This window comes from Anser cygnoides, chromosome 3 (assembly GCF_040182565.1).
Source record: "Anser cygnoides isolate HZ-2024a breed goose chromosome 3, Taihu_goose_T2T_genome, whole genome shotgun sequence".
Lineage (NCBI taxonomy): Eukaryota > Metazoa > Chordata > Aves > Anseriformes > Anatidae > Anser > Anser cygnoides.
In genome coordinates this window covers 49,935,269-49,948,080 of record NC_089875.1, presented here as the reverse complement: position 1 = coordinate 49,948,080, position 12,812 = coordinate 49,935,269, and the positions used below count along the sequence as shown (strand labels likewise).

The window sequence follows — 12,812 nt, the reverse complement described above, 5'->3', positions numbered from 1 at the left end:
TTTTTGTCTGTCTCGGTGTTAAGCGTGGCCTCCAGCACAAACCACAGGGATGCCCCAGCACTGCTGCAGGTTAAGGGCCCCAGTTCTCCATGTGCACTAACATCAGCCCTTCTGCCGTTGTTTCATAGCATAAACTGCCCTGCTGGATCTTCCTCCCCTCTGTTCTTTGACTGTGAAAAGCTCGGGGTATGGGGATAGCTACAGGCATGCCAACAGGGTGTGGAGCTAGTCAGCAGGCCGAATCCAGCACGGGGTGGTGGTGAATTAAAGGCTGTTTATTCAGATGATTCCTTTGTGGTCTACATGAAATTGCACTTGTGAATTTGCAATCGCAATCCACTTCCTCTGGAAAAATCACTGCAATTGATAGTAATTAGCAACCTCTTACAAAGCTCTGGCAGGCTGTCCCGAAACCAATCCTCAAGTTCTCTGGGCATGGCACTGCCTGAGGCAGCTGGTCCCTTGTCAGCATTTAATATATTCCTGAGGCCTTAGGCGAAGGCCCCCCTCCAAATACCTGTCCAGTGGGAAACTGTGCTAAGTGACCTGATGGCTAAATGCCCAAATGGCTCAGCCAGAAATCAGGCAATTCTCCCACTTGGCCTGGAGGCACAAACCTCTGGGAGATGGCCACCTAATCCCAGCCTTTCTGCTGGCTGGTACCGGTACTAAGGCAGTACCTTCGAATAGTTGCTGAGCCAGACCTCACGAGAGGTTTGCCTGCTTCACAGATGGGACTCAAACACCCATGGCCTTATGTCAGATGGGTCTCACAACCACAAGTTTAGATAATCCCTCCTGGAAACCATTACATGCGGTATGCAGAGTGGGCTGTTTTCTGGGAAATACTGACTCCAACCCAGTATCGGAATTACTTTGACTAAGTATGAGCTTGTGTTAGAAGAAGGCATAAAAATGTCATTAAAAACATCAACAAAGTGGTTTTGTAGAAAGTACAGAAGGAAATACAGAAGTGCCAAAGCTGAATGCAGCACGTCAGATATTTTTCCTATGCCATATTCAGAACTGATTGGGCCGAAGGACCTGGGTTGCTGCTAAGACACACCTCTTACTCTGCAGGCTATCCTCAATGTTATCCTACTAGCAGTGTCATTTACCACATGAGTTCAGATACATGCAAACTTAAGTCACCGAACGTTAGCAAAAAGCTTTTTGTGCGCACATGGCCTGGTGAGCCTATGTCCTGGAAATGCCAGCTCAGACCCAGCCCTTTGGTGCAGCAACAGGTTTAACACAACTGTTTTCAGAGTGATTTCACACAGACTTATTCATATTCTCCATTCCACTAGCAATGTTATTAAACCTATAACCCGCCCTCCCCCCCCCCCCCCCCAGTCTGAATAACACAGCCAATGTCATTTCCTACCCACCAACCACCAGCAGATGACTAAGAATCGCTGATCCAGGAAACTCAGAGCTCTGGGATCTGTCACCTGGCAATTGAAGCACAATACAGTCTACATAAACACCCCGAGTGTACTGCTTTTCACACCTTCTTTGAACCACTGGTGTCCTAAGTCTTATCATTACCATCAACACAGCCTGCCGCCTTCAAGGCACAGTAGCCGTAAGGGTAGCATGAATCAGAGTTAGCTATGCTAACTGCAGTAAATCGACAGCACTGAGCAATCCCATTTCATTAATATCAGCATCTCATCACCAGCTGCTCCTTGGAGACAGATGGCTGCAGCTGACTCCCAAAGCTTTGCTTTCTCTTCCCACCCACAATGAGTTGAAGCATTTGAGACATCAGTGACCAAGTAGTCTGAGTTTGTTTGTACACTGAGAATGTCCTCTTCTGTCCTGTTGCTGTCTTTTCCCATCTATTTTTCGTAATAAGGGTAAAAACAAACAAGTAAAAATGGTGTTTTCACCTTTTAGCACAAATAAAAGAATTCCTAAACCCATGGCTGAAAAAGTCTTCATCTTAACAATAGCACCATTAAAAGATCTGCATTGGCCGCTATGATACTGGCATGACAACTAATTACAAATTAAAAAAAAAATCGCTGGAGGGAAATCTTTCTACATGGTGAGTAGAAAATGTATTTTTTTTTTTTCTGTCTTAATTCAAATACCATACTTAGGCAAAGAAATGGACATAGAAAATAAATCCTCTGCATTGTCACTGGTCAAATAACTGCAGCCCTAGTTGGGCCCTGCCTCCTGCACTGAGTTGTGCCACAAGAACCTCCCCAAAGTCCATTTGAAATTAATAAAGCTTCTGTGAAGACGAGGATATGCCAGCACTCAGTTTTATGCAGGGTAAGCGTCTTATAGCCAGTCACATACACACCAAGACATACAGAGCTTCAAATAGCAGTGCACTGCGTATGCAGGGGCCTCCATCATGTGGAAACAAGTGAGTTTTGCACAACCCCTCTGTAAAGGCTCATGCCAAGAGCAGTATGCTTTATCCAACAGCCAAAAGAGGTTCCTGGGCTTGTGTGCTGAATCCCTGTACATCACAGCTGGAGGGGTCCAACGTCCTTCATAGGATTTTGTGGATTTTGCTATCAAGTTCCAGTTCTTCCCTTAGTGGAACAGAATCTGTGAATTGTGAGAATCTGGTGCATCCCCAAGATGCATCCAGCTTGCTCCAGACGGCTGGTCTGTACACTACACTAGAGCTCACAACAGCGGGTGGAGGGAGGATAAACCAGCCACTTGGGTTGCAGCATGAAGTCTTCTTTTGCTGTAACTCTGGGCAATATGAAGCACAATGAGGCTTTGTAGGAACTGTTAATATATTATTGATGCTCCACAGCTAAATGGTGGCAAGCAGTGACAGGCCTGGGCAACAGAAGTTTAATTTTGTAAACTGTACTTTATTATAAATGTGTTCAGTAATCTAAAAAGCCATTTCTGAACTAAGAAATGAAGGCAGACAAATAGATAGTATGCATTTTTCCACAAAAAAAAAAAAGTAGCTCTTGAGAAACTTCTTTCCAAATTTTTTTCACTTAAAGCAATTCTAGTTAGTTCTTTTTTCTTCTTCTTCTTTCAGTTTCTCATATCCTAAAATTGTGCCTAGAAACTGGTTATTAAGACTGTATTTTTGGAAGCATGGCCATCCGTACTTTTAAAGTAATTTAGAGCAAATTACTTTATATTAGATGTTAGCAGCAAATGGGAGCCAGCACAGTAATGGCAGAGGGAGTGGGTTAGTAGAGAGCAAATGCTCTTGAGGGAAAATACAGTAAGATAAAACTTCCCTGACTTCAAACATCGGCGCTAATGATCACCTCACACTACAGTGTCTAGCACTCAAGCTGATAAAAATAGAGTTATTAAGAAGATCCTTAAGTGTTTATGGACCAGTTGATTGCATCGTCTTAATTAGGCATGAGTTGCATTCCTTAATGTTGCATTCAGCCCACTACCTGAGTGACTGCAAATCACTTTGGGGAAGGTTGTGGCTCCTCTGCTTGGGGGTGATGTGAGGGCAGGTGGCGATGGGTTGGACCTGCAGCTCTGCTGGGAGGAAGATGCACCCTGTCCTGACATGCATCTGGTCAGTGCAGCGTATAGGAAACCTTGCCTTCTGCTGGCTAAACATTTACCAGGGCATGAACTATGAACAATTTCGGGGTTAGCTGCTGTAAACCTGACAGCTCCATGGATTTCCACAGCACTAACGACTAATTTACATCAGAGGAGACTGTGTCCCCTTTACTGTTCTCTACCAACTTAATTAAGGGTGTTTTTATCAGACAGACTTGGGCAAACCTTGCAGGGACACTTTCAGATGTTATTGGTCTCCTGGCTGCCCCTCCTGCCCTCTTGGGTTTGCAGATCCTCAAGGAGAGGCAGGGACAACACATGTCTGTGTCTTAACTGCCCCAAGGGATAGCACAAGGTTTCAATTAAATCACCCCAGAGGCAAACTGTTCAGTGCTTACTGTTTGTGGGGATAAAGTGAGTAACAGAAGAAGGGCAGGGCGCACGGACAGGCATGGTAGTGTCTTCAGCCACCTCAGAAACATTCCTTAGAGTATGTTGTTGGCCAATGTCCTCACTGCAATCAGACCTGCACAGAGAGGTAAGGGAGGCATAGTGGATGCCTCCCATCCCCTCTCCCGAGGAGGGAGTGAGTGAAAAGACAGGTAACAGATCTTGAAATGACTCTGAATAGCAAGCGGTGCTTACAGCACGAGATGACACACTTCCTAGGGCCAGTAAGCGCTTTGATATGCTGCTTCAGTTTACATTCATATGCTACACACAAACAGCAAAAGGTACAGTATAAGGTCAAATAAAGATGGAAATGCCAGAATGAAAGCAGCCTGTGCAAACTTAATGCCTTCCCATATGGTTACTTCTCTTAGGTTACTTACATGTTTCCAAGGTTTCAGTTTCTATGGCCAGCCCCTTCCCTTTTTCAGAGTACAGCACAAGGCCTCATTTACTGGGAAGTTATTCAAAAATCGGCTTTTCTTCACCGTGTGTGGCAGCAACACAAGCTGCATGATGTTTAAACCCTCGTGGGCACTTTAATGGTACTGGCTCTTTGAGTATCCACATTTATTTTCACAGCTCATCTGCAAAGCGAGGCCAGGAGCATGAATCAGATTCTGCCATCCTTACTGTAGTCAGGGAGTAGCTTCCTTCATGATTGCTGGTGCTGCTCTTCAGAAAAAGGGAAGAAAATTCAGGGCCCTTTTACAGCTGGTGTGTTTGTGCACCTCCTCTAAATGGCCTCCTTGCACCAGAAAGGTACATGGGCAGGTGATACTCATCATCTGTGATGAGTTGTGTTCTCAACAGAGAAATATAAATTAACTTAATTACAAGTTCATACAAGGAATCTGAATTGTCAGCTAGAGAAGGATGTGTCATTAAATCCAGATTTTGTACATACAGTTTTCCGATTACCTTATGTACAGTTTCTAGTCACATAAATCCTCATACACAGCCTCTTTCAGTAATGATGCAAGGCACTCTTGGCCAGCAGAGACTGAAGCGTGCAGACATAGCCTGAAAACAGAGACAGAGGAAAGAGGATGAAATTGTCATTATCATCCTACTTAACAACTTCCTCTGTGCTACAAAACAGGACATCTGATAACCCAGCCATTTGCGTGTACAGGGCGAAAACACTGTCATTTAGATATAGTAGCTATTATTGTTAACAATGAAAGCTGTGGAGTCAGGATGTACGAGACAGTAACACCAAAAGGAAAGAGCATGCCTAACAGTCACCTTCAGAGCAAAACTCTTCCAATTATATATAGCCCACGAAAACTTATATTTTTCAAATTGAAATTTCTTATCAGTGCTTGCTCTTCAAGAAGAAATTCTCGGAGAAATTATAAGGTGCTTGCTTTGTTTGTTCGCTTAAGATTTAAGAAGTTAAAACTGAAACAAAACCACCCATTAGGGTTGTTTTCTTTTTCTCCTACTAAATGAGTAATATTGAATAATATTTGGAGCAACTGTTGCTTCTCAGCAGCTTACTACAGAAGGAGATATTTGTCACAGAGGAATTCTGCCAGAGAGTTCTGCAAGAACACGCTAATGGGTTTTGCTCTGGGCCAGACAAGCAGTCAGAGGCCAGGGATGATGTATATCACAGTGGTCCTGACGTCCCATGTTTGCTGGCGTATTCATAGCAAAGTTAATTTGTCGATGCAAAGACTACTTTTGAACGAGTCCTGTTCAAAGTGTTGGTGGTAATTCAGTAGGCTTCTGGTATCACTGTTTCTGAAGTCTGCAATGCAAAAATTCATGGTGTCTGTAATTGGGAAGTAATGATGGCATAAGGTTGTGCATTAAAAGCTTATTTTTCCTTTCTTAGTGGGATAGGACATGAATGAACTGCACAGGCTTTATAGCTACATGAGAACATTTAATAATATTAAGTTTTCTCTCAGAGTATGAAATTCTCAGGGTCTCCAGAAACATTAAGGCTTATTTTGGAGAAATGGTGTCTGATGAGGCATTGCTCTCTGCAGAGCAGATGCCCTGAGACCACTTACCCAGTGGTGCTGACATTTGCTGCTGGGTTTTCCACTAAGCAGTTTCCTAAATTGTTATGTGTGTATTTGAAACCCACATTAAATATGCCTTAATTTTCTGTCCATGAAGTATTCATTTTTGTTTTCTTATGGAAAAAATCTTGTAAGAAGATTGAGATTTTTTTTTTAAATTTTATTTCTTCTTACAGAAAGAAATGACAACTCTATAAATGCTGTAGAGCAGTACATGTTCCAAGACGTATATATAGGAGATAAAACCAGAATTGCTATGTGGGATACCTTCTTAATATTCTACTGAATGTCCCTAGAATGTAATTTATTTAGTTGCTATTAGGTGGTAGTTCTGGGGAAAATACTCAAAAATGCATAAGTGGCAAAGAAGACAAAATCATATTTAAGCTTCAGATTCCTTAGATACTGCAATAAAGAGTGAAATTAGCTCTTTAAAAATGTATGTCCCATTTGTATTTAAAAAGAGTTATTATCTAGGAATATATACTCTGCCAATCACTATAGTACATGACTTCAATAAAAAAAGAAGCAAAAAGTATTTTTAAAAATCCCCATGAACTAAGTGGGAAAATATAAGGATGTGATTATCTAGCATTATCTTAAACACTGGCACTTACTAATAAACAGCTATTATAATCCCCTCTGGCAAACTTTTGCTATTCCTTCCTTGCCAATAAATAGGGTCCAGCCTGGAACCTGGCAGACTGAAGACCAAGATCACTGAAACCCACCTCCATGTCTTTCCTCCTCTCACCTTTTCTCTGAGTGCTACATGCTTGAAAGCCGCATGAAGCGAGGATGTCGGTCCCATGATCCATATAGCATCAGGCTACTGCAACAGAAACAAATTGGACTGCAATCAGCTGTGATAAATGCCCTCCATTAGCAACATGGGAGTTGTGCTGCCTGTGTCCAAGTGATCTTTAAATAGTAGCCGAAAGCAGGCTGCCTGCAGCTGATGCCATTCCACCAGCGTGAGATATTTAACTGAGATACCCGAGCTGGGAGTACGGTTGCTCCAAACTTCATTAGCAGTCAGGAGAGACACAGGGAGACACGTGGTGAAACTGAATCAGATTATTTTGGCAATTTTCATCAATGATGTATTTTAATTAAGTATTTTAATTAATACCAACCTCATTCTCCCCATAAGTTGGTAGAAACAACACCCCGTGACAACACAGGGCAATGCCCAGCTTTTGGGTTGGAATCCCACAAACTTCATGCTGCCTGTATAGCCCCCAAAAGAGAGAACAGGGAGAAGCAAACCATTTATCACAGCTACCTATCCAAATGTATGCGATTCTTCTTCCCTTAAGTTAATTGGGAACTTCTGGTCTCAATTTAAAGTGGGAATTAAGACTGAAGACTGGATGCTTACTGTTTCGTGTAGCCATAATTTAATGACAAAACAAGGCTGTTTAGCCTCCTTTGCTTCATCTCTCTGACTTTACTCTGTATTCCCCAATAGCTTGGTGAGAATGTAATGTAGCTACCTAGTTTTTTTTTTCTTTTTTTCTTAGCTTCCTTGTCTGAATCTGTCTGTCTGTGTAGCTGTCTGTCAGTTCTCCTGCAGATGCTTTTCAATGTTAGCCGATTTCAACCAGGTTTGGCCAAGACAAAAAGATCCTAAAGATGCTACATTTATAAAAAACAGACTGCCAGTCAGGCAGAAACCCTGTTAATAGCCCTACTGAGGAAAAACCTTCATCGTTAGATCAATCCTTGTTAGGCACTGGAGCACTGGGGGAGGCCAAGGGAGGAGGTAATTTATGCTGCTGTCAGCACATGTTCAGCAGCAACCTGAGGTAGCTCGTTGGGTCTGGCTGGGATGGAGTTAATTTTCTTCATAGCAGCCTGAATTATGCTGTGTTTTGCATTCATGACTAAAAGAGTGTTGATAGCACAGCAGTGCCTTGGCTGCCGCTGAACAGTGCTTGCAGAGTGCTGGGGCTTTCTCTGCTTCTCTCTCTGCACCCCAGCAAATAGGCTGGGTGTGGGCAAGGGGCTGGGAGGGGACACTGTGGTGACAGCTGACCCGAACTGACCAAAGGGATACTCCATGCGATATCACGTCATGCTCAGCAACAAAAACGGGGAGGTTTTCTTTCTAAAGTAGCTGTTGCTTGGAGACTGACTGGGCATTGGTCTGATTGTGGGAGGTGGTGAATGATTGCTTTTACATCACTGTTTTTTTCTCTATTTCCTTTAGTTATTAAACTATCTTTATCTCAACACTTTTTTTTTTTTTTTTTTTTTTTTTTTTAAATTCACTGGCCAGGATCAACCCACCACATTCATCTACATCTACATGAGGTCTACTGATAGAAATATAGATAAACCTGAAGGGTAAGGAACTGAAACATTTCACAAACAAATAAGTTACCAAACTGGAGTTATTCAAACCCATCAAGCTATCAGATTCTTTGAATATAGCAGTTTTACAGTACTGTAAAGTATTAAAAAAAAAAAAAAAGCTTTTGTAGCACTTGGAAACAATATTTACAAATTATACAAACATGTTCAAAAGTGATTACCAAAGGATGTTCCTATGGTTGCTCAATTTGCAGTTACTCACTTGCATTCTGTGATACACAGCAGTGGGCAGCTAGCACTGTATAAATGCAGGAAATGAGCAAGATAATCAGAAAAAACGTGTAGAGACCTGGTAAATTGAAAGTGCATCTCTTAGAAAAAAGGCAAGGAAGGCTTTGGGAGATGTACACCATCACAGGATGATTTTTGAAGTGCCAGCGTGATGTGTCTGTGAAGAATGTGCTGTGATCCTGGCCCACGTCAGAAATGTCTTCAGCAGAGCCATAGTGGCATGAAGGCCATGGTGAGACCATGCACGCCATCATATGCAAAATCCTGTCACTCATACTTGAAAAAATAACTTGATTTTATGATGGTTAGAGAAATGGTGAACAAAGCTTTTGGGCTCAGCCTACTTAGCCTAAGAAAACAAACGGAGTCTCCACAGAGAAGGAAGGGAGTAGGAAAAACAAATGGGGAAAAGAAAACTTTAAACTTACAAATCATATTGATAAAAAAATAACAGAACTAGCCATTAATTTCTTGGAATGAAAGTATTTCTCACCATTAGCAGCTGGAATCAGGTTCCAGAATTGCCTTGCAATGAAAGTAAATGAGACTGAAGAAAAATTGCTTGCAAGAGCACTCTGCAAGACTGACATCACAAGGGGCCTGTGGTAGCAGGCTGGACACAGCAAACTAACAAGACCTTTCCGCTCCTGATACCTTAATATCATGAAAGGGTAAAAGATTATGTGGCATAATTATAAGGAAAGCCTTCTGGCAGGGAGGTTTCTCTGTTAATGCCATTGACTAGCAAAGGAAGCTGTTGGATCTGAGACAATGACTGCATTAATAAGAAAGGCTTCTGGATCTCTCTCCCTTTCTGCAAGCAGATAAATAATTGATCAAACAGTCCTCAAAGTTAAAAATTTCATTTGGGAGTAGGTCAAGTAAAGCCCGTGGGAGAATAAGGCTGTAGGAGCATGTATGGAGGGACCTCATAAGATCCCCTTACAAACATCAAGACCCATGTACCTCATGTACTCTCTTCCATAGTGGAGTGAAGGCAAACTTGGAAAAAACATCAAACTTAGAATAGCAGAGCACCAGCAATCTGCGTTGCAGCTCACCCAGATGATGATACAGGTTATGTGTGAGCTTTGGGACTGCCCCAGCCATCACCCATCTCAGAGATTTATTGGAGTGGACCCTCTCTGGAGAGGAAAGGGTGTTATGACTTTTCTAGACTGGGAAAGATCTTAAAAACAAGGCAATATATAAAGGCGTAAGTAAATTTTCTTTTCTATGTCTTATTTTGTATACCAGACTGGTCTACCAAGCTAATATCAGGTAGGTCTGTGTATAGTTGTACTGGGATAGCAAGAAGAGAAGCCTTTTTGTTGGAGAGACTTGGCTTTATATTTTCATTTATTCAACTGCCTGAAGCTACACAGAAAGGAGGACTAAAAATGAAATGCCACTGATTGTTTTTAACTTGCACACAGTAAATGTCAGAAGAAACGAGGTTATTAGTTCAGGAAAAGATATCCTATCATGCAGGAGCTTTCTGCTAGCGCTGTTCTGTAAAATCCAACACAATGAGTCAATAGGAATAGCCTTCATCACTGTAGTTCTGAAGTAAACCAAGAACCTGAGTGGTTGCAGCTCAGCTAACAGGCACCTTAATATTTGCTCAGCACAGACTGACTAACATTTTGGTATAGTCTTAGATTCAGTTACATCACTGCTAAAACTTCTGAGCTTGAATCAGAATTGATTTAAGCTTCATTAACTGACTAATTTTAATGTAAATGTCACAGCCATTTTTGCCTTGACAAAACAGTTTTTTTTTTTTTTTTTTTTTTTTTTTAAAAAAAAGCAAACCTGGCATTTGTTGCAGCACTGAGCACTTAAAAATGTCAGTGTGGCTTACTGAGGTGGTTTATCTTTTCTGTTTTAACTCTATCACTTCTGGAACACACAGACTTAGGCCACTCAAAAAAAAAAAAAAAAAAAAAGTAAACCCTTCTACTATACTGTGACATCTTTACTTTGGAAAAGAGGAGTGCAGAGTTTTCCCGGATGAACTTCCAGGCATAAACAAACTCAGTTGACTGAACCTCTCCAGGAGCATATAGCATCCATTCCAAGAAAAATATATTACCATATTGGCCCCAACAGAAGCAGTGGCTGAATACTATTTCATTTAATTGGTTGCTGCTTTTTATTTTAGCACTGCCTTTTGATCACTGATTGAGATCCTCATCCAACCAGTTTTGGGGCTGGTAAACAGCGAATGAACTTGGCAAGCTGCAGAGATTACTGTTTATGAGCAGACAAAGCAATCATGTACCAAGTAAGAATGAGTATAGAGAGTTCTTCAGCTGTATTTAACCAGAGCTTTTCAAAACAACCCTAGCATCGGATTGATGGATTTAAGCTTTCACTAAAGCAAGGTGGAGAGAGTTGGCACAAATACGTTTTACAGACACAATTTTCAACTAACGAAGAAACAAGAAGAAATCTGGGACATTGAGTTCACCCAGAGATCCCCTATGTACTGCTAAAAAATCAAAAGTTTTCAAAGCCCCTAAATTAGCCTTCTCCCAGTGAAGCCAGCAGTTAAGTTCCCTGTTGTTGTAAAGGATGTCAGGTTAGGTCACAGTTCTTTAGACCACTGAAAAGCCCACCTTAAAAAAAATTATTTAATTTAATTTAATTTAATTTAATTTAATTTAATTTAAGTGTGCACTACCATACTGGTGTCTTCTGGACCTTAAACTTCAAACTTGCTTCCTGCTTCTGTGAGCCCACCTCATCTTTGTGCTGACATGCAGGTGCCATCCACTTTGGTGCAGCCACAGATTTCCCCCAAGCAGAAAGGCAGTGGTGGGGAAAGGGCTGGTAGGCGTCTTTGTCTACACGTGGCCCGGTTGTGCTCTCTGGACTGAATTCCCTGAATGTAAAATACAGAAAATGGCACTTCCCTGCTGACTTGGATTATGTGTATTCCTCAAGCTTTCAAGGGATAAAAGCCAAACAAATAATGTAACAGGTGATGTCTTGTGCATGTTTTATCTACTGGCATAGAACCATTGCTCCATTATTCAGAAAACGACAATACAGACAAGAAAAAACTTAAATTAAAAGCAAAGAAAAAAACACTATAAACACTATTAATAATAATGAAGAAAAATGAAATGGCATATGACCTGATTTCTAAAAAACAATCCCTGCAGATCCACAGGCCACTACATTGAATATGATTCTCTATATGATTAAATGAGCTTCTCTCAACTTGCCTACCTTACTGCTTGCTTAAAGTCATTTTAATTTTTCTGGTCTGCCTGCACTTACCCAGAATATTAGAAGAGGCTACTCTGTGTTTATTCTAGTAGCTCCTAGAGCATTAGCTAATTTACCTGAGGATGATCCACAGCTGGAAATCAGTAGATGAGCTACAAGGGAAGTCAAACACATACACAAATAAACATAAGGAGAGTCAGTAGATGAACATGTTTATTTTATTTTTTTTAAAAGGGGGAGATGTGTTTCTCTAAATTTGCTAATTAGAGAGAGAAGTATTTCCATGCAAACTGAAATAAAATTGGATAAAATATGAAGTATTACATTTGTGTCTTTGCCGAATCACTGTCAATGCAGTGCTGTCGTAGACGTCTAAGTAAAGTTGTTGAAGGAGCTGTCTTCAGAGGTGCATGCTCTATCTTGCTACTGGTGTTGCTTATTAAGCTTACTCCATCCAGTGATTTACTAGTATAGCAGTTAGAGTGGTACAATGAACATGAGGGACATAGCAGCTGCTGTTGTTGCCTCAAAGTGTGACATTCGGCACAGAGGGCTAAATCTTCCCAGCCTTCCAGGGCAGCAGCAGCTCTTGGGATTGGGCCTCTCACCTCTACGTGCCTCAGGTTTCCCTCCACAAATGCAACTTTGCCTCAGTCCACATGAAGGCTCTGTAAGCAAAAAGCACTGTTATACTGCTTTGCACCATAGATGGTACTTTAGTACTCATCTGCAAAAGGCAAAACCCACTGCTTAATTGTCCTTTGAGAGTGTGACTTTTCTTTCCCAGTAGTGGTGTAATGTTTCTTCTGAGGTGCCATTTACTGATTTATTTTTCAAGTTTACATTTTTCAATGAAATTAGTTGGACTGCAGTTTGTGGAAAATAAGGGCAGACATACAAATCATATTTTAGTCAAAGTCACGGCTCCAAAAATATTATTTATGCTAAGCTTTGAGA

The 12,812-nt window shown here is 41.3% G+C and overlaps 1 long non-coding RNA gene across 1 annotated transcript; it reads right to left on the bottom strand.

Moving 5' to 3' along the window:
- Positions 1-1,357: 1,357 nt before the first annotated feature.
- Positions 1,358-7,120, bottom strand: LOC106039492 (uncharacterized). Its single transcript, XR_001209293.3, has 3 exons — positions 6,766-7,120; positions 4,897-4,998; positions 1,358-2,724 (listed from the first exon to the last, which is right to left on the bottom strand). It is a non-coding gene; the product is annotated as an uncharacterized lncRNA (long non-coding RNA).
- Positions 7,121-12,812: the final 5,692 nt, after the last annotated feature.